Here is a 22048-nt window from a genome sequence, read left to right as displayed (position 1 = left end):
AGAAAAAGCAGGAAACATCCCACATGAAATTCCACCACAGAATAATGTCTGCTTTCACACCAGGAGACATATTTCATCCAGATACGATGGTAATGGTTAGACGTTACCCCCTTCCAGGCCAGGATCATAGTCAGGATGACCTTGTCAGGAATCCCTCTCCTGGCTAGAATTAGCTGTTCAACGTCCATGCTGGTAAACGTAGCCGTGGTAAGTCTTGATAGGGGTGTCGTACGGTATGCCGGCGCTCGGGCTCCCGGCGACCAGCATACCGGCGCCGGGAGCCCGAGCGCCGTCATACCGACAGCGTGGCGAGCGCAAAGGAGCCCCTTGCAGGCTCGCCACACTATTTTATTCTCCTTCCAGGGGGGTCGTGGACCCCCACGAGGGAGAATAGTTGTCGGTATGCCGAGTGTCGGGATTCCGGCGCCGGTATACTGTGCGCCGGGATCCCGACATTCGGCATACAGAAGACCACCCCTTGATAGACGAACGGGCCCTGTTGCAGAAGATGCTCTCGAAGAGGCAGAACCCTTGGATCTTCTACAGGCATCTTAAGCAGATCTGCATACCAGGCCCTTTGCGGCCAGTCCGGAGCAATGAGGATTGCTTAAACCTTTTCCCTTTTTATTCATTTCAGAATTATTGGGATGAGAGGAATGGGAGGAAACCAGTACACCAGCTTGTAGACCCATGGAGTTGTCAGGGCGTCTACTGCTACTGCCTGTGGGTCCCTCGACCTGGAACAATACCGCTTGAGCTTCTTATTGAGTTGAGAAGCAATCATGTCGATTTGTGGATAACCCCACTGATGTGTCGGCCACTGGAACACCTCCGGGTGGAGGCCCCATTCCCCCCGAGTGCAGGTCGTGTCTGCTGAGGAAGTCTGCTTCCCAGTTGTCTACTTCCGGAATGAAGATCACCAATAATGCCACGGCGTGTCTTGACCATCTTCCCCGAAACTGCACCCTCTGGGTGATTGCACCCCAACCTCTGAGGCTTGCGAATGTGGTTAGCTGAATCCAATTCTGAATCTCGAACCTTAGACCCTCCCCTAGGTGAGAAATTTGTAGCCACCACAGGAGGGAGATCCTGGTTTTTGGCGATAGACGAATCCACTGATGCATGTTAAGATGCTTTCCGGACCATTTGTCCAACAGATCCAGCTGGAAGGGCTTCGCATAAAACCCTCTGTACTGAATAGCTTCGTAAGAAGCCACCATTTTCCCCAGAAGGCGGATGCACAGGTGTATTGAGATTCGGGTCGGCTTCAAGACAGCCCGAACCATCGACTGGATCACCAAAGCCTTTTCTAAGGGAATGAACACTTTTGAATATCATTCCCAAGAAATTAAGCTTCTGCGTTGGTTCTAGGTGAGATTTTGGTAGGTTCAGAATCAAACCCTGATTCAAGAGTAATCTTGTTGCGAGACCAATGCTCTTCAACAACTGCTCCCTGGACGCAGTCTTTATCAGAAGTTCGTCCAGGTAAGAAATTACTTTTACTCCCTGTCTGCGGAGCAACATCATCATCTGTGCCATCACCTTGGCGAACACCCTCTGTGCCGTGGAGAGACCAAATGGCAGGGCATGGAACTGGTAGTGATAGTCCTGCAGTGCAAACCATAGGTAAGCCTGGTGAGGTGGCCAGATCGGAACATGAAGGTACGCATCCTTGATATCCAAAGATACTAGGAATTCCCCCACCTCCAGATCCGAGATCACCGCTCACAGAGACCCCATCTTGAATTTGAACACTCATAAGTACGGGTTCAATGACTTGAGGTTCAGAATCGGTCTTACCGAACCGTCCAGTTTTGGTACCACAAACAGGCTGGAATAGTAACCCATGTATAGGTGGAAATGAAACAGTGACCTGGGTCTGTAACAGTTTTTCAATGGCTTCCTGTAAAGTTATTCTTGCCTCTTGTGAAACTGGTAAGCCTGATTTGAAGAATCTGTGAGGTGGGAGCTCCCAGAACTCCAGTCGGTAGCCCTGGGATATAAGGTCTATGACCCAGGGATCCTGGTACGATCTTGTCCAGATGGGACTGAAGAATTGTAGCCAGGCTCCCACCCACCAGTCTTCCAGGCATTGCGGTCCACCGTCATGCGGAAGGTGTTGAGGAAGCAGAGCCCGAGTCCTGTTCCTGTGAACCAGAAGTCGCTGCTTTGCGTGGTTTTCCTCTAGCGGCGGTAGGGGAACCTCTGGCTTTGCCCCTAGGTTGGGCGGTCCAAAAGGACTGTAAGTTGGATCCTGAATAGGCCTTCCTAGTTGGGGGAGCTGCAGAAGGTAGGTATGTGGACTTACCCGCAGTAGCTTTGGAGATGCATTTGTCTAGTTCATCTCCAAATAAGGCCTCGCCTGTGAAAGGTAGGCCTTCCATGCCTTTCCTGGAGTCCGCATCCGCAGTCCACTGGTGTAGCCATAAACCCCTGCATGCACACACTGCCATAGCCGTAGAGCGTGCATCTTTTATGGCTTCCACCATAACGTTCGCAGAGTCCTGTATATGCTGCAGGAGCAAAATAATCTCCCCTTGAGGCAAGGTATCTAACCCCTCAATTAGGTTACTCGACAATTTAGCAATGGCTCGTGTAATCCACCCACATGCTATAGTGGGTTTCTGGGCCACTCCCGCAGCTGTATACAAAGATTTGAGTGTACTCTCAATTTTGCGATCAGCCACGTCTTTCAGGGAGGCTGCACCCAGGACAGGCAATACAATTTCCCGTGAGAGCCTGGAGACTGATGCATCCACTACCGGTAGATTCTCCCATTTTTTCCTATCCACAGGAGGAAAAGGAAAAGATGATAACAACCGTTTAGGGATTTTACATTTCTTATCTGGATTAACTCACGGTTCTTCAAAGAGGGTATTTAGTTCCTTTGTCACATAAAAAGTGGCTGAGGATTTCTTCTTTATATTAAAATAAGATTCCTCACTCCTCTCTGTCATCTATCCCCTGCGACAGAGTACCCTCCACCACCTGAGTCCACCCCACCCTCCTCCGTTTCTGACCCCTCATCATCAGAGTCAGACTGCAGGATATGGGCCAAAGGTCGTTTTTGCAGACAAATGGCAGGGGACTAAGACGCTGATTTGTGTACTGAGTCTTTTTTCATAAACTCAGTCATAGGGGTATATGCAATTAGCGGCGAATCGCGGCAATTTTTCGTCCGTTTTTTAATTCGACACAAATTTGACGGTCTAATTTCGGCAAGTGGGTGCCGAAATTGACCATATTCAATAAAAAACGGATTTGACAGTCCCGCTGACGAAAAACGGCCGATTTGACGGATTTTGTTCCGATTTTTAAAAAACGGGGGAAAACCCGGAAAAAAAATTGCGTGGGGCCCCCCCTCCAAAGCATAACCAGCCTCGGGCTCTTCGAGCTGGTCCTGGTTCTAAAAATCCGGGGGGGAAATGGACAGGGGATCCCCCGTATTTTTAAAACCAGCACCGGGCTCTACGCCTGGTGCTGGTGCAAAAAAATACGGGGGACAAAAAGAGTAGGGGTCCCCCATATTTTTTACACCAGCATCGGGCTCCACTAGCTGGACAGATAATGCCACAGCCGGGGGTCACTTTTATACAGCGCCCTGCGGCCGTGGCATTAAATATCCAACTAGTCACCCCTGGCTGGGGTACCCTGGGGGAGTGGGGACCCCTTCAATCAAGGGGTCCCCAGCCACCCAAGGGCCAGGGGTGAAGCCCGAGGCTGTCCCCCCCATCCAAGGGCTGCGGATGGGGGGCTGATAGCCTTGAGAAAATGACAAGAATATTGTTTTTTCCTGTAGTACTACAAGTCCCAGGAAGCCTCCCCCGCAAGCTGGTACTTGGAGAACCACAAGTACCAGCATGCGGGAGAAAAACGGGCCTGCTGGTACCTGTAGTACTACTGGAAAAAAAATACCCAAATAAAAACAGGAGACACACACCTTGAGAGTAAAACTTTATTTCACACCTGCCGACACACACATACTTACCTATGTTGACCCGCCGACTGCCACGTCTCCTGATCCGACGATCCGGGGTACCTGTGAATAAAATTATACTCCCCTCAATCCAGTGTCCAGATATAAATCCTCGTACTTGGCAAAAAAAAAAAAAGATTTTACTCACCGGTAAATCTATTTCTCGTAGTCCGTAGTGGATGCTGGGACTCCGTAAGGACCATGGGGAATAGCGGCTCCGCAGGAGACTGGGCACAACTAAAGAAAGCTTTAGGACTACCTGGTGTGCACTGGCTCCTCCCACTATGACCCTCCTCCAGACCTCAGTTAGGATACTGTGCCCGGAAGAGCTGACACAATAAGGAAGGATTTTGAATCCCGGGTAAGACTCATACCAGCCACACCAATCACTACGTATAACTCGTGATACTATACCCAGTTAACAGTATGAAATATAACTGAGCCTCTCAACAGATGGCTCAACAATAACCCTTTAGTTAGGCAATAACTATATACAAGTATTACAGACAATCCGCACTTGGGATGGGCGCCCAGCATCCACTACGGACTACGAGAAATAGATTTACCGGTGAGTAAAATCTTATTTTCTCTGACGCCCTAAGTGGATGCTGGGACTCCGTAAGGACCATGGGGATTATACCAAAGCTCCCAAACGGGCGGGAGAGTGCGGATGACTCTGCAGCACCGAATGAGCAAACTCTAGGTCCTCCTCAGCCAGGGTATCAAACTTGTAGACTCTTGCAAAAGTGTTTGAACCCGACCAAGTAACAGCTCGGCAAATTTGTAAAGCCGAGACCCCTCGGGCAGCCGCCCAAGAAGAGCCCACTTTCCTCGTGGAATGGGCTTTTACAGATTTAGGGTGCGGCAGTCCAGCCGCAGAATGTGCAAGTTGAATCGTGCTACAGATCCAGCGAGCAATAGTCTGCTTAGAAGCAGGAGCACCCAGCTTGTTGGGTGCATACAGGATAAATAGCGAGTCAGTTTTCCTGACTCCAGCCGTCCTGGAAACATATTTTTCAGGGCCCTGACTACGTCCAGTAACTTGGAATCCTCCAAGTCCCAAGTAGCCGCAGGCACCACAATAGGTTGGTTCACATGAAAATCTGATACCACCTTAGGAAGGAATTGGGAACGAGTCCTCAATTCCGCCCTATCCATATAAAAAAAATTAGATAAGGGCTTTTGCATGAAAAAGCCGCTAATTCTGATACACGCCTGGCCGACGCCAAGGCCAACAGCATGACCACTTTCCACGTGAGGTATTTTAGCTCCACGGATTTAAGTGGCTCAACCCAATGCGACTTCAGGAAATCCAACACCACGTTGAGATCCCACGGTGCCACTGGAGGCACAAACGGGGGCTGACTATGCAGCACTCCCTTAACAAAAAGTCTGAACTTCAGGCAGTGAAGTCAGTTCTATTTTGGAAGAAAGTCGATAGAGCCGAAATCTGGACCTTAATGGAACCCAATTTTAGGCCCATAGTCACCCCTGACTGTAGGAAGTGCAGAAATCGACCTAGCTGAAATTCCTCCGTTGGGGCCTTCCTGGCCTCACAGCACGCAACATATTTCCGCCATATGCGGTGATAATGGTTTGCGTTCACTTCTTTCCTAGCTTTAATTAGCGTAGGAATAACTTCCTCCGGAATTCCCTTTTCCTTCTGGATCCGGCGTTCAACCGCCATGCCGTCAAACGCAGCCGCGGTACGTCTTGGAACAGACAGGCCCCCTGCTGCAGCAGGTCCTGTCTGAGCGGCAGAGGCCATGGGTCCTCTGAGATCATTTCTTGGAGTTCTGGGTACCAAGCTCTTCTTGGCCAATCCGGAACAATGAGTATAGTTCTTACTCCTCTCCTTCTTATTATTCTCATTACCCTGGGTATGAAAGGCAGAGAAGAGAACACATACACCGACTGGTACACCCACGGTGTTACCAGAGCGTCCACAGCTATCGCCTGAGGGTCCCTTGACCTGGCGCAATATCTTTTTAGCTTTTTGTTGAGGCGGGACGCCATCATGTCCACCTGTGGCCTTTCCCAACAGTGTACAATCATTTGGAAGACTTCTGGATGAAGTCCCCACTCTCCCGGGTGGAGGTCGTGTCTGCTGAGAAAGTCTGCTTCCCAGTTATCCACTCCGGGAATGAACACTGCTGACAGTGCTAACACATGATTTTCCGCCCATCGAAGAATCCTTGTGGCTTCTGCCATCGCCATCCTGCTTCTTGTGCCGCCCTGTCGGTTTACATGAGCGACCGCCGTGATGTTGTCTGACTGGATCAGCACCGGCCGGTGTTGAAACAGGGGTCTAGCCTGACTTAGGGCATTGTAAATGGCCCTTAGTTCCAGAATATTTTCGTGTAGGGAAGTCTCCTGACTTGTCCATAGTCCTTGGAAGTTTCTTCCCTGTGTGACTGCCCCCCCAGCCTCGAAGGCTGGCATCCGTGGTCACCAGGACCCAGTCCTGTATGCCGAATCTGCGGCCCTCTAGAAGATGAGCACTCTGCAGCCACCACAACAGCGACACCCTGGCCCTTGGAGACAGGGTTATCCGCCGATGCATCTGAAGATGCGACCCGGACCACTTGTCCAACAGATCCCACTGGAAGATCCTTGCATGGGACCTGGCGAATGGAATTTCTTCGTAAGAAGCTACCATCTTTCCCAGGGCTCGCGTGCATTGATGCACCGACACCTGTATTTGTATTAGGAGGTCTCTGTCTAGAGACGACAACTCCTTGGACTTCTCCTCCGGGAGAAACCCTTTTTTCTTGTTCTGTGTCCAGAACCATACCCAGGAACAGTAGACGCGTCGTAGGAACCAGCTGCGACTTTGGAATATTCAGAATCCAGCCGTGCTGTTGTAGCACTTCCCGAGATAGTGCTACTCCGACGAACAACTGCTCCCTGGACCTCGCCTTTATAAGGAGATCGTCCAAGTACGGGATAATTATTTCGGCCATTACCTTGGTAAATACCCTCGGTGCCGGGGACAGACCAACGGCAACGTCTGGAATTGGTAATGACAATCCTGGTGAGGAGGGTAAATAGGGACATGCAGGTAAGCATCCTTGATGTCCAGTGATACCATGAAATTCTCCAGGCTTGCAATAATCGCCCTGAGCAATTCCATTTTGAACTTGAACCTTCGTATATAAGTGTTCAAGGATTTCAATTTTAGAATGGGTCTCACCGAACCGTCTGGTTTCGGTACCACAAACATTTTGGAATAGTAACCCCGGCCTTGTTGAAGGAGGGGTACCTTGATTTCACCTGCTGGAAGTACAGCTTGTGAATTGCCGCCAGTACTACCTCCCTTTCTCCGAGGGCAGCAGGCAAGGCTGATGTGAGGTAACGGCGAGGGGGAGTCGCCTCGAACTCCAGCCTGTATCCCTGTGATACTACTTGCAGAACCTAGGGATCCACCTGTGGGCAAGCCCACTGGTCCCTGAAGTTCCCGAGACGCGCCCCCACCGCACCTGTCTCCACCAGTGGAGCCCCAGCGTCATGCGGTGGACTCAGAGGAAGCGGGGGAAGATTTTTGATCCTGGGAACTGGCTGTCTGGTGCAGCTTTTTCCTTCTTCCCTTGTCTCTGTGCAGAAAGGAAGCGCCTTTGACCCGCTTGCTTTTCTGAAGCCGAAAGGACTGTACCTGAAAATACGGTGCTTTCTTAGGCTGTGAGGAAACCTGAGGTAAATTTTTTTCTTCCCAGCTGTTGCTGTGGATACGAGGTCCCAGAAACCATCCCCAAACAATTCCTCACCCTTATAAGGCAGAATCTCCATGTGCCTTTTAAAGTCAGCATCACCTGTCCACTGCCGGGTCTCTAATACCCTCCTGGCAGAATGGACATTGCCTTAATTCTGGATGCCAGCCGGCAAATATCCCTCTGTGCATCCCTCATATATAAGACGACGTCTTTAAAATGCTCTATGTTAGCAAAATATTATCCCTGTCTAGGGTATTAATATTATCTGACAGGGTATCAGACCACGCTGCAGCAGCACTATTCATGCTGAGGCAATTGCAGGTCTCAGTATAGTACCTGAGTGTGTATATACAGACTTCAGGATAGCCTCCTGCTTTTTATCAGCAGGCTCCTTCAAAGTGGCCGTATCCTTAGACGGCAGTGCCACCTTTTTTGACAAACGTGTGAGCGCCTTATCCACCCTAGGGGATATCTCCCAACGTGACCTATCCTCTGACGGGAAAGGGTACGCCAGCAGTAACTTTTTAGAAATTACCAGTTTCTTATCGGGGGAACCCACGCTTCTTTACACACTTCATTCACTCATCTGATGGGGGAACAAAACACTGGCTGCTTTTTCTCCCCAAACATAAAACCCCTTTTATGTGGTACTTGGGTTAATGTCAGAAATGTGTAACACATTTTTCATTGCCGAGATCATGCAACGGATGTTCCTAGTGGATTGTGTATATGTCTCAACCTCGTCGACACTGGAGTCAGACTCCGTGTCGACATCTGTGTCTGCCATCTGAGGTAACGGGCGTTTTTTGAGCCCCTGATGGCCTTTGAGACGCCTGGGCAGGCGCGGGCTGAGAAGCCGGCTGTCCCACAGCTGTTACGTCATCCAGCCTTTTATGTAAGGAGTTGACATTGTCGGTTAATACCTTCCACCTATCCATCCACTCTGGTGTCGGCCCCACAGGGGGCGACATCCCATTTATCGGCCTCTGCTCCGCCTCCACGTAACCTTCCTCATCCAACATGTCGACACAGTCGTACCGACACACCGCACACACACAGGGAATGCTCTGACTGAGGACAGGACCCCACAAAGTCCTTTGGGGAGACAGAGAGAGAGTATGCCAGCACACACCAGAGCGCTATATAATGCAGGGATTAACACTATAACTGAGTGATTTTTCCCCCAATAGCTGCTTGTATACACATATTGCGCCTAAATTTGGTGCCCCCCCTCTCTTTTTAACCCTTTGAGCCTGAAAACTACAGGGGAGAGCCTGGGGAGCAGTCTTCCAGCTGCACTGTGAAGAAAAAATGGCGCCAGTGTGCTGAGGGAGATAGCCCCGCCCCTTTTTCGGCTGACTTTTCTCCCGCTTTTTTCATGGATTCTGGCAGGGGTAATTTATCACATATATAGCCCTGGGACTATATATTGTGATGATTTGCCAGCCAAGGTGTTTATATTGCCCTCAGGGCGCCCCCCCCCCAGCGCCCTGCACCCATCAGTGACCGGAGTGTGAGGTGTGCATGAGGAGCAATGGCGCACAGCTGCAGTGCTGTGCGCTACCTTGCTGAAGACAGAAGTCTTCTGCCGCCGATTTTCCAGAACACTTCTTGCTTCTGGCTCTGTAAGGGGGCCGGCGGCGCGGCTCCGGGACCGAACATCGAGGTCGGGTCCTGTGGTCGATCCCTCTGGAGCTCAGTGATCGCAAATACTCGCTATAGCGCGTAATTTACGCGCTATAAGCAGTAAGGGACCCCGTTTTCAAATATCAGCGGGTCCCACAGGACGCGCTGTGATTACCGCTGCACACCGCGACCAGCCAGTGTAATAATCCTCCTGCTGCCTCCCCTTACAATTGGTGCTGCGCTGCCGGGAGCTCCCCCCCCCCGGGTCACTGATAGACGGAGGGTGGAGCATGGTTGGTGCCGCCTCCCCGTCTCCTTACAATTGCTGCCGTGAGCTCCCCGTCCCCCCGGGTCAGAGGCGGACAGGTCCCAAGGGTCCCGTAAAATCCCTCCGCTGCTTACTCGTAATTGGCTCTCAGCTGCATCTTCCCGCTGATGACACCTCACAGCGGGGGACATGGAGAGAGCGCGCCGCCGCCGATTGATAGGGAGGATGCCCCCCCCTCGGGCCCGTACACGGGCCACTGACAGGCCAGTTTAAAGCATTATTGCAGGCCCCGGCAGACTGTCGGCGCAGTGAATGTAGTGTGACAGCTGCTGGGTGCCTGCTCCGCCTCCCCAGTCTCCAGTCCAAATATCACTGCTGTAGTTTCCTGCCTGTAGGCTGCGGGGGAGGGACATGATGCGGGCCGCCGCCCAATCAGCTCGTGATCGGTGCTGAGTGCCTGCATGTGGGCGAGTGGTATGGGTGGTGCGGAAGCTGCAAGGGCAAATGGGGAATGGAGGTGGGCTCCTGAATTGATGGATTGCCCATGCCCCCCCTTTTACCTAAAGGCAGCTGTGAAACAACAGAAAAATATGGGGGAAGGGGCAATAGAAGCGACGCCACTATGGTCCTCCTGGTCATTTCCATAGGGAACGCAGCTCCTCCTCTACACATGCTGCGCTCCCTATTATGAGCTCCTTCAGCAGTGAGTTGCAGGTTCTGCAATGCAGCTCTTCCCCAGCTTTATAAATCACTGTACAGCTTACTTCCCTAATCCCAGCTAAAGTATGTGTTATCCCCCCTGCCCAAGTGTGTGTGCCACAGGCCCTAGTAACCCAGTATGTGTCCCTCCAAAGTCCCCAGTATGTGTCACCATGTCCTCCCCACCAAGACCCAATGTGTGTGTCTGTGCGTTTGTCATCCAGGACCCTGTATGTGTGTGTGAACTCCTCCCCCCAATGTGTGTCACCATGTCCCCATCAAGACTCTGTATACGTGTGTGATACCATGTCCCCCCCTCATGCCAGTGTATTTGTGAAATCATGTCATCCCCAGGCCCCAGTGTGTGTGTCACCATGGCCTCCTCCCCTAAGCCCCAGTGTTTTTTTATATGCCCCCCCCCCCCATTATTATGCATATCACCATGCCCATCCAGTCCCCAATATATGTATTCATGTTGCCCCATGCCCATGTTTGTATCTTATAAAAGGAGTAATGGGCAAAGAAGAAAATATAACCGGATGTCCCTCTATTTTCTTCTTTGCTCATTACTCCTTTTATATCTGTACCCCCACCTTTTACCACTTATTCTTACCCCTCACTTTTCCCCTGTGCCCTCCACAAACCACTATTTCTCTTGCCTTGCACTTTCTCCTGCCATCCCCTTTCTTCCTCCTCATCTTCTGCTGAAGGTGATTGAATCCTACTGTGAAGCGGTCAGAAGCGACATGGTGAAACCGGAGGATGGCAGGTAAGCATAATTTTATCAATTGATTCTATGTGCTTTTAGCCAAAGCAGAAGTTTTCACTGAAATCTGCAGAAGGCAAATTAGCGCTGCAGATCGCAGTCCCCATTATAGATGGGGACTACGGTCTTACCCCTATGTACCTAGCTCCGAAAAGCATAGCTTTTCAGAGTGTAGTCCTGCTGACACTTAGGGGTGCCGCAAAAACTTTTGAGACGCTAAGGGTGCCATGAACAAAGAAAGTTCAAGAACCACTGGATTAAGGTACAGTAGTAGCACGTGCCACCTTCCCCACCTCACTCTTTCCTCTCTCTCTCTGAAGGGTCCGCCCTTTGGACACAGGGACATACGCAATTCTCTGATCACGCAGCCGCCGCGGCCCACCCCCCAACGGTTCGCCCGCGCCTGTGTTGCCCGGACCGCACCCCCTAAACGGCAGCCACATGACGCTGGACCGCCCCCTCCCGCCCAGCGACCGCCTCTGCCTGTCAATCAGGCAGATGCAATCGCAGAGCTGAGACAGCCGACGGCTGTCTGGCATGCACCAGCGCACTGCGGTGCCGGCGCATGCGCAGTTCAGACCTGATCGGCTGCTGTGTGAAAACACACAGCAGCGATCAGGTCTGAATTAGGCCCCCAGGTTGTCAGTGCTATGGATTATTTGTGGGAGGGGGCCTCAAATTGGTATCTTGCTTAGGGCCCCATGAGATCTAAATCCGCCTCTGCCCCGGGTCACTGATAGACATTGCTGCCGCCTCCCCTCACTCGCAGCCGGCCCGACACAACAGAGAGAGCGGCACCCAGAACGGAGCAGTGATTACCTGGCGGCAGGGGCAGGACAGCATGTCAGGCAGTGTGTCTATGGAGCTCGGACCTGGGGGCGGGCAGCAGGAGATGCGGAGTGGAAAGAGCTCTGTTCCTGGCTAAATCCTTAATCCGCAGCTACTCCCAGGTTGTGACCTTATCGTCATGGATCCCCTGCCATTCTCAGCACCCAGCAACCCGGTAACAGGGATGGGCAGCTTGTGTTTGTGTCTGTATATATACATTTGTATACATGTGTGTCGATGTTTGTGTACTTATAATAAGTATGTGTGTGTCTGTATCGTGCTCTGCCTGGCGCAATGTGTATAATGACGTGCTCTGCCTGGAACAATGTGTATAATGACGTGCTCTGCCTGGCGCAATGTGTATAATAACGTGTTCTGCCTGGCGCAATCTGTATAATAACGTGCTGTGCCTGGAGCAAAGTGTATAATGTGCTCTATCTGGCGCATTGTGCATAGGAGGTTCTATCTGGTGCAAAGTGTATAAGCGGCATTACTATGTGGTCACGCCCCGTCCCCATGAAGTCACGCCCCGTCCCCATGAAGTCACGCCCCGTCCCCATGAAGCCACGCCCCTAAAATTTTGCAACGCGCCTTCGGAGCGCACCACCTATGCTTTGCATTCTGGAAGGTGGAACACTTATTCACTTTCTGCCTAAGGACACCAAAATGTCTAGTTACACCTCTGGTGCAGGGGGTCCTGCATGCTACACAGCCCAGCAGCATTGTCACCCCATCCCCCCACCTTGCAACACTTTTGTAGTGTCCAAACAAGATTAAGATTAATAAGAACCTTCATTTCAATGGGACCCAGAAAAAGACCGGTAGGACCCCAATTTTTAAAAGTGAGGGGTCCCTGGGACCCACTTTTTTTTTGGCTCAGCGCGATCACTGGAGCTAATGGTGTCCAGTAGCCTAAGAAGCCCAAGCTACCACCAGTTAGGTAGGTTCGCTTCTTCTCCCCTTAGTCCCTCGCTGCAGTGAGTCTGTTGCCAGCAGATCTCACTGTAAAATAAAAAACCTAAAATATACTTTCTTTCTAGGAGCTCAGGAGAGCCCCCTAGTGTGCATCCAGCTCAGCCGGGCACAAGATTCTAACTGAGGTCTGGAGGAGGGTCATAGTGGGAGGAGCCAGTGCACACCAGGTAGTCCTAAAGCTTTCTTTAGTTGTGCCCAGTCTCCTGCGGAGCTGCTATTCCCCATGGTCCTTACGGAGTCCCAGCATCCACTACGGACTACGAGAAATAGATTTACCGGTGAGTAAAATCTTATTTTTTTTTGCCAAGTACGAGGATTTATATCTGGACACTGGATTGAGGTGAGTATAATTTTATTCACAGTTACCCCGGATCGTCGGATCAGGAGACGTGGCAGTCGGCGGGTCAACATAGGTAAGTATGTGTGTGTCGGCAGGTGTGAAATACAGTTTTACTCTCAAGGTGTGTCTCCTGTTTTTATTTGGGTATTTTTTTTCCAGTAGTACTACAGGTACCAGCGGGCCCGTTTTTCTCCCGCATGCTGGTACTTGTGGTTCTCCAAGTACCAGCTTGCAGGGGAGGCTTGCTGGGACTTGTAGTACTACAGGAAAAAAAAACAATATTCTTGTCATTTTCTCAAGGCTATCAGCCCCCCATCCGCAGCCCTTGGATGGGGGGGGGGGGGGGGGGGGGGGGGGACAGCCTCGGGCTTCACCCCTGGCCCTTGGGTGGCTGGGGGAGGGGACCCCTTGATTGAAGGGGTCCCCACTCCCCCAGGGTACCCCGGCCAGGGGTGACTAGTTGGATATTTAATGCCACGGCCGCAGGGCGCTGTATAAAAGTGACCCTCGGCTGTGGCATTATCTGCCCAGCTAGTGGAGCCCGATGCTGGTGTAAAAAATACGGGGGACCCCTACTCTTTTTGTCCCCCGGATTTTTTGCACCAGCACCAGGCGCAGAGCCCGGTGCTGGTTTTAAAAATACGGGGGATCCCCTGTCATTTCCCCCCCCCCGGATTTTTAGAACCAGGACCGGCTCGAAGAGCCCGAGGCTGGTTATGCTTTGGAGGGGGGACCCCACGCCATTTTTTTCCGGGATTTTACCATTCCATCTAAAAAAAAAAAAAAAAAAAAAAAAAAATAAAAAAAAAAAAAAAAAAAAATATATATATATATATATATATATATATATATATATATATATATATATATATATATATATATATATATATATATATATATATATATATATATATATATATATTTTTAAAAATATATAAATAATACTTGTGCCTCCAAAAAAGACAAACCAAGTACCTAATCCCTTCTAATATAAATAGATATGCTATTACCAATAAAAAAAACACCAAAAAAAACATGTTTTAAATTTTTTTTTATTAGATTCACCCACCAAAGTGTGGCGGATTGAAAATGACGAATTTACTGTCTAAAAGCACTGTTGTCGAATTTCCAAACTTCAATTGAATATACTTTTGTCGAATTGCCGCATTTGTACCATTGCAGAAATGTCGAATTTGACAAATGTCGAATTTCAAAAAGTCGAATTTTGAAAGTCCGTTTTTTGACGGAAAGTACTGAATTGCATTGTCGATTTTTCTTTTTGGGCGAAAAAGTCCCGTTTTTCGACAATTTCGGGAATTCGACCGCAATTGCATATACCCCATAGACTGTCTTAAGTATTGCGTCTCTTTCTCATTCCGAGATAACTTAGTAGAAATTGTGTAACTCATTCCCCTAATGGAGTCCAGCCATGCTGGTTCTGCCCCACTAGCCTGGGAAGGGGTACTACACTGAGTACACACTAATGAACCCCCTGGAGAAGAGGAACACTGTGACTTACATGAAACACACTCTTTGCCTGACATACTGTACCAGTGACAGCACACACGCAGGAAAAGGTAAAATGCACAATTAAGCCACGAAGAGCCCTTCTAGGGAGACACAGAGAGAGTATGAAACCAGCACATGGGCCCTTATCGCTAATGCCAAGCTTAGCCGGGTCGCAGACTAAGTACTAGATTAGGGACTTGGTACACTAATAATCACCTCCCTCATCCCCCTGCTATGACCCCCTAGTACCACTGAGGTAATCTGGAGTCTCTCCAGAGGAGCTGCGTGCCCCTGTCAGTCAGCATCTGTGTCAGCTGCAGTAGGGAAAATGGCGCTTGTGAGCTGCTGGATCCGCTCATAGTGAAGCCCCGCCCCTTCAATGGCGCGTGGTCTTCCCGCTCTTCTTTATACTGGCTGTATGTGTCTATGTGCATAAAATAGAGACAGACTCCTTTTATGGCTGTGTTGCCACTCTGGGTAATGTGTCCGCTGTCCAGCGTCTGTGTCTGTACACAGTCGGGAAACGCAGTCCGCCTCGTTTAGAAGCCGTGCGTCTCCATACCATCATGCCGCCATAATGGACGGTGACCCACTAACCGGGATGCCGGCTTAGTACTCACCACTCTTCATTCTTCTGGCTCTGTTAGGGGTGGTGGCGTGCTGCTGGAATGTACGCTCGGCGTGGAGGCCTTACGAATAGTTCCCTCAGGAGCTAGCGTCCTATCAGCAGGGAACGGGACCATTAACCCTGAGAGAGGTTGGGCCATCCCCCCCTCCATTCCTCCTAAGTCCCATGAAGCAGGCTGGTGCCATCCAGTCCTGCCTGAAAATAACAAACTTAGAAAATAAAAGCAGAAAACTCTTCAGAAGCTTCCAGAGACGTGACCAGCTCCTCTGGGCACATTTTCTAAACTGAGTCTCGTAGGAGGGGCATAGAGGGAGGAGCCAGCACACCTAATCAAACTTCGATAGGGCCCATGGCTCCTAGTGGACCCGTCTATACCCCATGGTACTAAATGGATTCCCAGTATCCCCTAGGACGTAAAAGAAAAAAAATAGGATTTTAATACCTACCGGTAAATCCTTTTTCTCTTAGTCCGTAGAGGATGCTGGGGACTCCGTAAGGACCATGGGGTATAGACGGGATCCGCAGGAGACATGGGCACACTATAAGACTTTGAATGGGTGTGAACTGGCTCCTCCCTCTATGCCCCTCCTCCAGACCTCAGTTAGAAAACTGTGCCCAGGGAGACGGACATTTCGAGGAAAGAATTTATTGTTTAAACACGGTGAGTGTCATACCAGCTCACACCCTGAACATACCGCAGGACGTGGTATTCAATAGAACACCAGCCAAGGGTATGAAAAATTTTCACAGCCACACGCTGAGCGAATGTGTAACGCAACCTGTGTGTCAATCCAAACAATAAGAAGATACTGCATGCCATGGCATGAACAACGTCAGCAACAGCCTGACAGAAAAGAAACACCACAAGAGTGTAACCGTAACCAATAACTGCAGACACAGTACGCACTGGGACGGGCGCCCAGCATCCTCTACGGACTAAGAGAAAAGGATTTACCGGTAGGTATTAAAATCCTATTTTCTCATACGTCCTAGAGGATGCTGGGGACTCCGTAAGGACCATGGGGTTTATACCAAAGCTCCAGACCGGGCGGGAGAGTGCGGACGACTCTGCAGCACCGATTGAGCAACCATGAGGTCCCCATCAGCCAGGGTATCAAACTTGTAGAGCTTAGCAAAAGTGTTTGAACCCGACCAAGTAACCGCTCGGCAAAGTTGAACAGCCGAGACTCCTCGGGCATCCGCCCAAGAAGAGCCCATCTTCCTAGCAGAATGGGTCTCCACCGACTTCGGCAACGGCAATCCAGCCGTAGAACGAGCACGCTGAATCGTATCACAGATCCAGCGTGTAACAGACTGCATAGACGCAGGCGCCCCAATCATGCTGGGAGCATACCGGACAAACAGAGCCTCTGTTTCCTCAAACTGAGCCAAATTGGCGACAAATATTCAAAACCCTGACTACATCGAGAGACTTTGAATTAGCCAATGCTTAAGTAACCACAGGCATCAAAATAGGCTGGTTTCTGCGAAACACAGAAACCACTTTTGGCAGAACTATTATCCGAGTTCTCAAATCTATCCACTTGTCAGATCAAACAGGGGCTCATGTGAGACAAAGCCGCTACTTCCGACACCCGCCTTGCGGTCGCCCAAAGCCAATAGCATGACCACTCTCCAAGAGAGAAATTTTAACACAACCTTTAATAAAGGTTCCAATCAGTGTGACACAAGAAACACAACACCACTTCAAGATCCCACAGTGCCAATGGGGGCACAAATGGAGGTTGGATGTGCAGTACTCCTTTCACGAAAGTCCGAACTTCCGGAAAGGTGGCCAATTCTTTTTTTTTTTTTTAAGAAAATTTATAAGGACAAAACTGCCCTGAAACGGAGCCTAACTTTAAGCCTGCATCCACCTTGCAGAGAATGGAGAAGAACGACCCAGCTGAAAGTCTTCCGTAGGAGCCTTCTTGGATTCACACCAAGACACATATTTACGCCAAAGACAGTGGTATGGCTCTGCCTTTACTTCTTTTCTAGCCTGAAGAAGTGTGGAAATGACTTCACTGGGGATACCCTTTCGGGCTAGGATATGGCGTTCAACCGCCACGCCGTCAAACGTAGCCGCGGTAAGTCTTGATACACGCCCGGATCTTGCTGTAACAGTTCCTCACGTAGAGGAAGAGGCCAGGGATCTACTATGAGTAAATCTTGAAGAACTGGATACCAAGCCCACTTTGGCTAGACCAGAACAATGAGGATCGCCTGAACCTCTGTTCTACTTACGTGCATCACCTTCAGAAGAGTGAAAGCGGAGGGGACACATAGACCGACTGAAAACACCCAAGGTGTCACGAGGGCGTCCACTGCTATAGCTTGAGTGTCCCTTGACCTGGAACAATATCCCTGAGGTCTCTTGTTGAGGCGAGACGCCAACATGTCCAATTGAGGCACTCCTCAAAGACTTGTCACTTCTGTGAAAACTTCTCGATGACGACTGTATTTCTCCCGGATGGAGATCACGTCTGCAGAGGAAATCTATTTCTCAGTCGTTTACATCCGGAACGAAGACTGCTAATATAACGTTTACCAGTTTTTCCACCCAGCGGAAAACTTTTGCGGATTCTGCCATTGCCGCTTTTCTCCTTGTTCCGCCCTAGCGGCTTACTTACGCCACTGCTGTCAAATCGTCCGACAGAATTAACACGGGCAGATCACGAAGAATATGTTCGTTAAAAATAGCTCTTAACTCAAGAAAACTTATTGCAGACAAGCGTCGCAGCTTGACCTTTTCCTCTGGAAATACTTTCCATGCAAGGACTGCTCCCCAGCCTCGAAGATCTGCATGCATGGACACCAGGATCTAATCCTGGATCCCGAACCTTCGTCCCTCAAGAAGGTGAGAACCGAGCGGACACCACAGGAGCGATATCCTGGCCATTAGGATTATATTCCTGTGCATGAGCAGGTGAGGCCCGGACCACATTTCCAACCGGTCCCTTGAAAACCACTCCAGCATTTGACCTGCTCACCGAAAAGGCCTCTTAGGCCGCACCCATCTGCTTCAACAACGGAACATATTGATGGATTGTCACTGCAAATCTGATCCGACTCTGGATCCTCAGACCTCTTTCCACAGGAAAAACACAGAACCTCCACCATTCAGTATCTACTCTGATACCCACCTCCGACATTTGTGTAGTTGGGAACAACAGCCATTCCCTGTGTTGAAGAACAGTCAGAGAGAAACAATGATTTGCACCACTTGTTTCTTGACCTCGCCTTAATCAGGAGAGCGTCTCAGTACAGAATAACAATGGCTCTTACTATTGAAAGAAAACCATCATACTGCCCTCACTCCAGTGAAACGGCAAAGACCATCCTGGATATCCACCCAGGTAATCTAAATGCGGAGAACAACGCATTAAAACCTCTTCGTTTTTTTATTTTTATTTTTTTTATTTTTTTAACAGGGACAGCAGGACAATGCCCTGAACCTGACGCACCTCTGGTATGGCGTCGCGTACTACCCCCCCTTCCAGAGGGGAAACGGCAAATCTATTAGAAAATCAGTGAGGGGAAACATCTGTAACTCCAGAATGTCCCCCGTTGGATTTTATAATTAACTCACAGGTCCTAGTCTATTCCCGGACTAACTGAAAAGTAGTAGACGAGTCCCCACCAGAGTGGGGACCAGCCCGATAGACTCCGCGACATGTGGTGGATGTGGTGGAAACAGAAAACGACATCCGCCTCTGCGAACCTAACAAGGCTGCAGAACTCTTACCTTCTCACCTTCCACTGTCTCCACAGAAAAGGAAAAAAATGACGGTATCGAACCGGTTAAAATTACTGCATCCCACAAAAGAATGCGTCACCAACCGTTGTGAGGGAATCTAACTCACGAAGTTCGATTTACCAGCAGTATCCGCCGAGATTGACCGAACTGAGGCATCCCCAAACAGCGGTACACCGTCCCCGGGAAGAACTCAAGTATCTTTCGGAGTCAGCCTCAGCATTCCCCCGGCCACACCTCCTGTATACGTACGGCAGCCTGCCGCAATGTTATAGAGAAGAACCAGCATAAGGAACATCCCCTCTCTCTTTAGGGTAATTCTATCGGATGTCTTTCCGAATATAAACACTCCCTCATGTGCATGTAATGCAAATAAGCCCAAAGCATAGAAATAAAATATCACTTAGCTTCCTGTGTACGATCCTTTGTGACAGGGCCCCGTGTCAACCAGGAGTTGATCTTCACCGTATTCTATCCGCAGCGGGAAAAGAATAAACATTCGGACTCCTTGAGAGGATCTGAGACCAACTCGTCACGGCCGACCTAGAGCTTTATCAACAGAGCGACCAGCACATGAGAAGGAATACTATTACTTCAGCATTCATTATAAATCATAATATGAATATACAAAATGTAATACACAATTACACATATATCCCAAATTTATATATATATATATATATATATATATATATATATATATCATACATATAAGCGGATTGTCCGGAGCCTTCTGGTCCCTAGTGACATTAATGTGTTCTGAATGTGTATGACCATGTACTGAATGCCCCAGTTGTGGATCTACCAGGAAACATTATAGTCGACAGAAAACCTAGTATTCGTCGACAGCAGGGAGTAGTAACCAGGCAAAATAACATTCTTGCGACCCCGAGGGAAGTATACATGTATAATTTTAATATCGCTCCCCCACAAAACCTACCATGTCTGTGCACGAGCTACAGGCCCATGGAACCGTACCATACATATACATATAAATACAGGTTGAGTATCCCATATCCAAATATTCCGAAATACGGACTTTTTTAAGTGAGAGTGAGATAGTGAAAACTTTGTTTTTTGATGGCTCAATGTACACAAACTTTGTTTAATACACAAAGTTATTAAAAATATTGTATTAAATGACCTTCAGGCGGTGTGTATAAGGTGTATATGGAACGTAAATGAATTGTGTGAATGTAGACACACTTTGTTTAATGCACAAAGTTATAAAAAATATTGGCTAAAATGACCTTCAGGCTGTGTGTATAAGGTGTATATGTAACATAAATGCATTCTGTGCTTAGACTAGGGTCCTATCGCCATGATATCTCATTATGGTATGCAATTATTCCAAACTACGGAAAAATCCCATATCCAAAATACCTCTGGTCCCAAGCATTTTGGATAAGGGATACTCAACCTGTATATAACAGGTATAAGTTAGTTACAGCATGTCAATTTACACCCGGTAATAACAGTTGGTGCCTACAGGGTCACCCACATACTACTGTGTCTCCCAAAGAGTGTTAACTTTTAACAAGCATACCACTACCGACCTGTTAACTCAGCATCTACTGTATCAAGTACCAAACAGGCGTCGGCGATGCCGACAGTGAACCCCATAGGTGTTTGTGACAGAACACTCACGCATGTCGACACAAGTGAACTATAGAGGTTACATCTGACAGGGAGCACACAGAGAATATACACAACAATGAATACATGCCCATTTCTAAAAGCAAATAGTGTTATATATCCCTCAACATAACACTAAAAGTATGTGCCCCCCCCTTGTTTGTGCTGTACACATATTTTGGCGGGGACAGTGAGAAAATGGCGCTGAACACTGTGTGTGAGGGCTAAGCCCCACCCCTCATCGGCGCGCTTCAGCCCCGTTATATTATCCTTCTATAAGCAGGCAGGGGACCGTATATAGTGTATCTGTATATACACTATATACCTCCTGAAACCATATACAAATTGCTGTCCAGGGTGCCTACCCCTGCGCCCAAGTAAAACCGTTGGTGTGTGGGAGCACTGGCGCGCAGCGCGACCGCTATGGACTGGCAGGGGTATCGTACGCAGTGCCCGGGGCCCGATTCTGCTCTTTTGCCAGTCCCAACAAGACCTCAGTAACTGCTGCCCAGGGCTCTCCCTCCCAGCGCCCTGCACCCTGTGAGTGCCGTTGGTGTGTGGCAGCATGGAGCGCTGCGCTTACCTCCGTTACTGAAATCTTCTGCCGTCTGACGCCTTCTGTTCTTCTCATACTCACCCGGCTTCTTTCTTCTGGCTTCTGTGAGGGGGGTGACGGTGCGGCTCCGGGAACAAGCAGCTAGGCGAACCAAGTGATCGAACCCTCTGGAGCTAATGGTGTCAAGTAGCCTAAGAATCAGAGCCCTTGAACTAAGAAGAAGTAGGTCCTGCTTCTCTCTCCTCACTCCCACGATGCAGGGAGCCTGTAGCCAGCAGGTCTCCCTGAAAATAAACAACCTAACAAAGTCTTTTAGAGAAACTCAGTAGAGCTCCCCTAGTGTGTGTCCAGTCACTCCTGGGCACAGAATATAACTGAGGTCTGGAGGAGGGGCATAGAGGGAGGAGCCAGTTCACACCCATTCAAAGTCTTATAGTGTGCCCATGTCTCCTGCGGATCCCGTCTATACCCCATGGTCCTTACGGAGTCCCCAGCATCCTCTAGGACGTATGAGAAAAGGGAAATACATTTGCAAAAGAAAAAAAAACACTACCATACATTTGTATGCTTTTAGGTTTGCAGCGTTTTGAAACATGCACAAGGGGGGAAAGATACACTGTCTATATACCTATTTCATCACAAAGCAAGATATCTTCTTAATTACATTACCAGCTTCACATCTCAGATATGACTGTAGTCAGGTTTTACTTAGAAGGAGGATCTATAGCAGAGGTTCTCAAATGAGGTCCTCAAGGCACCCCAACGGTCCAGGTTT

At 49.3% G+C, this 22048-nt stretch overlaps 1 protein-coding gene across 2 annotated transcripts in view; it reads right to left on the bottom strand.

Moving 5' to 3' along the window:
* The window catches only part of CDC23 (cell division cycle 23), a 102585-nt gene that overhangs the window by 72778 nt on the left and 7759 nt on the right, over positions 1–22048 (bottom strand). The window lies entirely within an intron of this gene.

This window comes from Pseudophryne corroboree, chromosome 6 (genome assembly GCF_028390025.1).
Source record: "Pseudophryne corroboree isolate aPseCor3 chromosome 6, aPseCor3.hap2, whole genome shotgun sequence".
NCBI classification, from domain to species: Eukaryota; Metazoa; Chordata; class Amphibia; order Anura; family Myobatrachidae; genus Pseudophryne; species Pseudophryne corroboree.
Note: the sequence above shows the minus strand (reverse complement) of the source record. Positions and strands in the feature narration are given on the sequence as shown.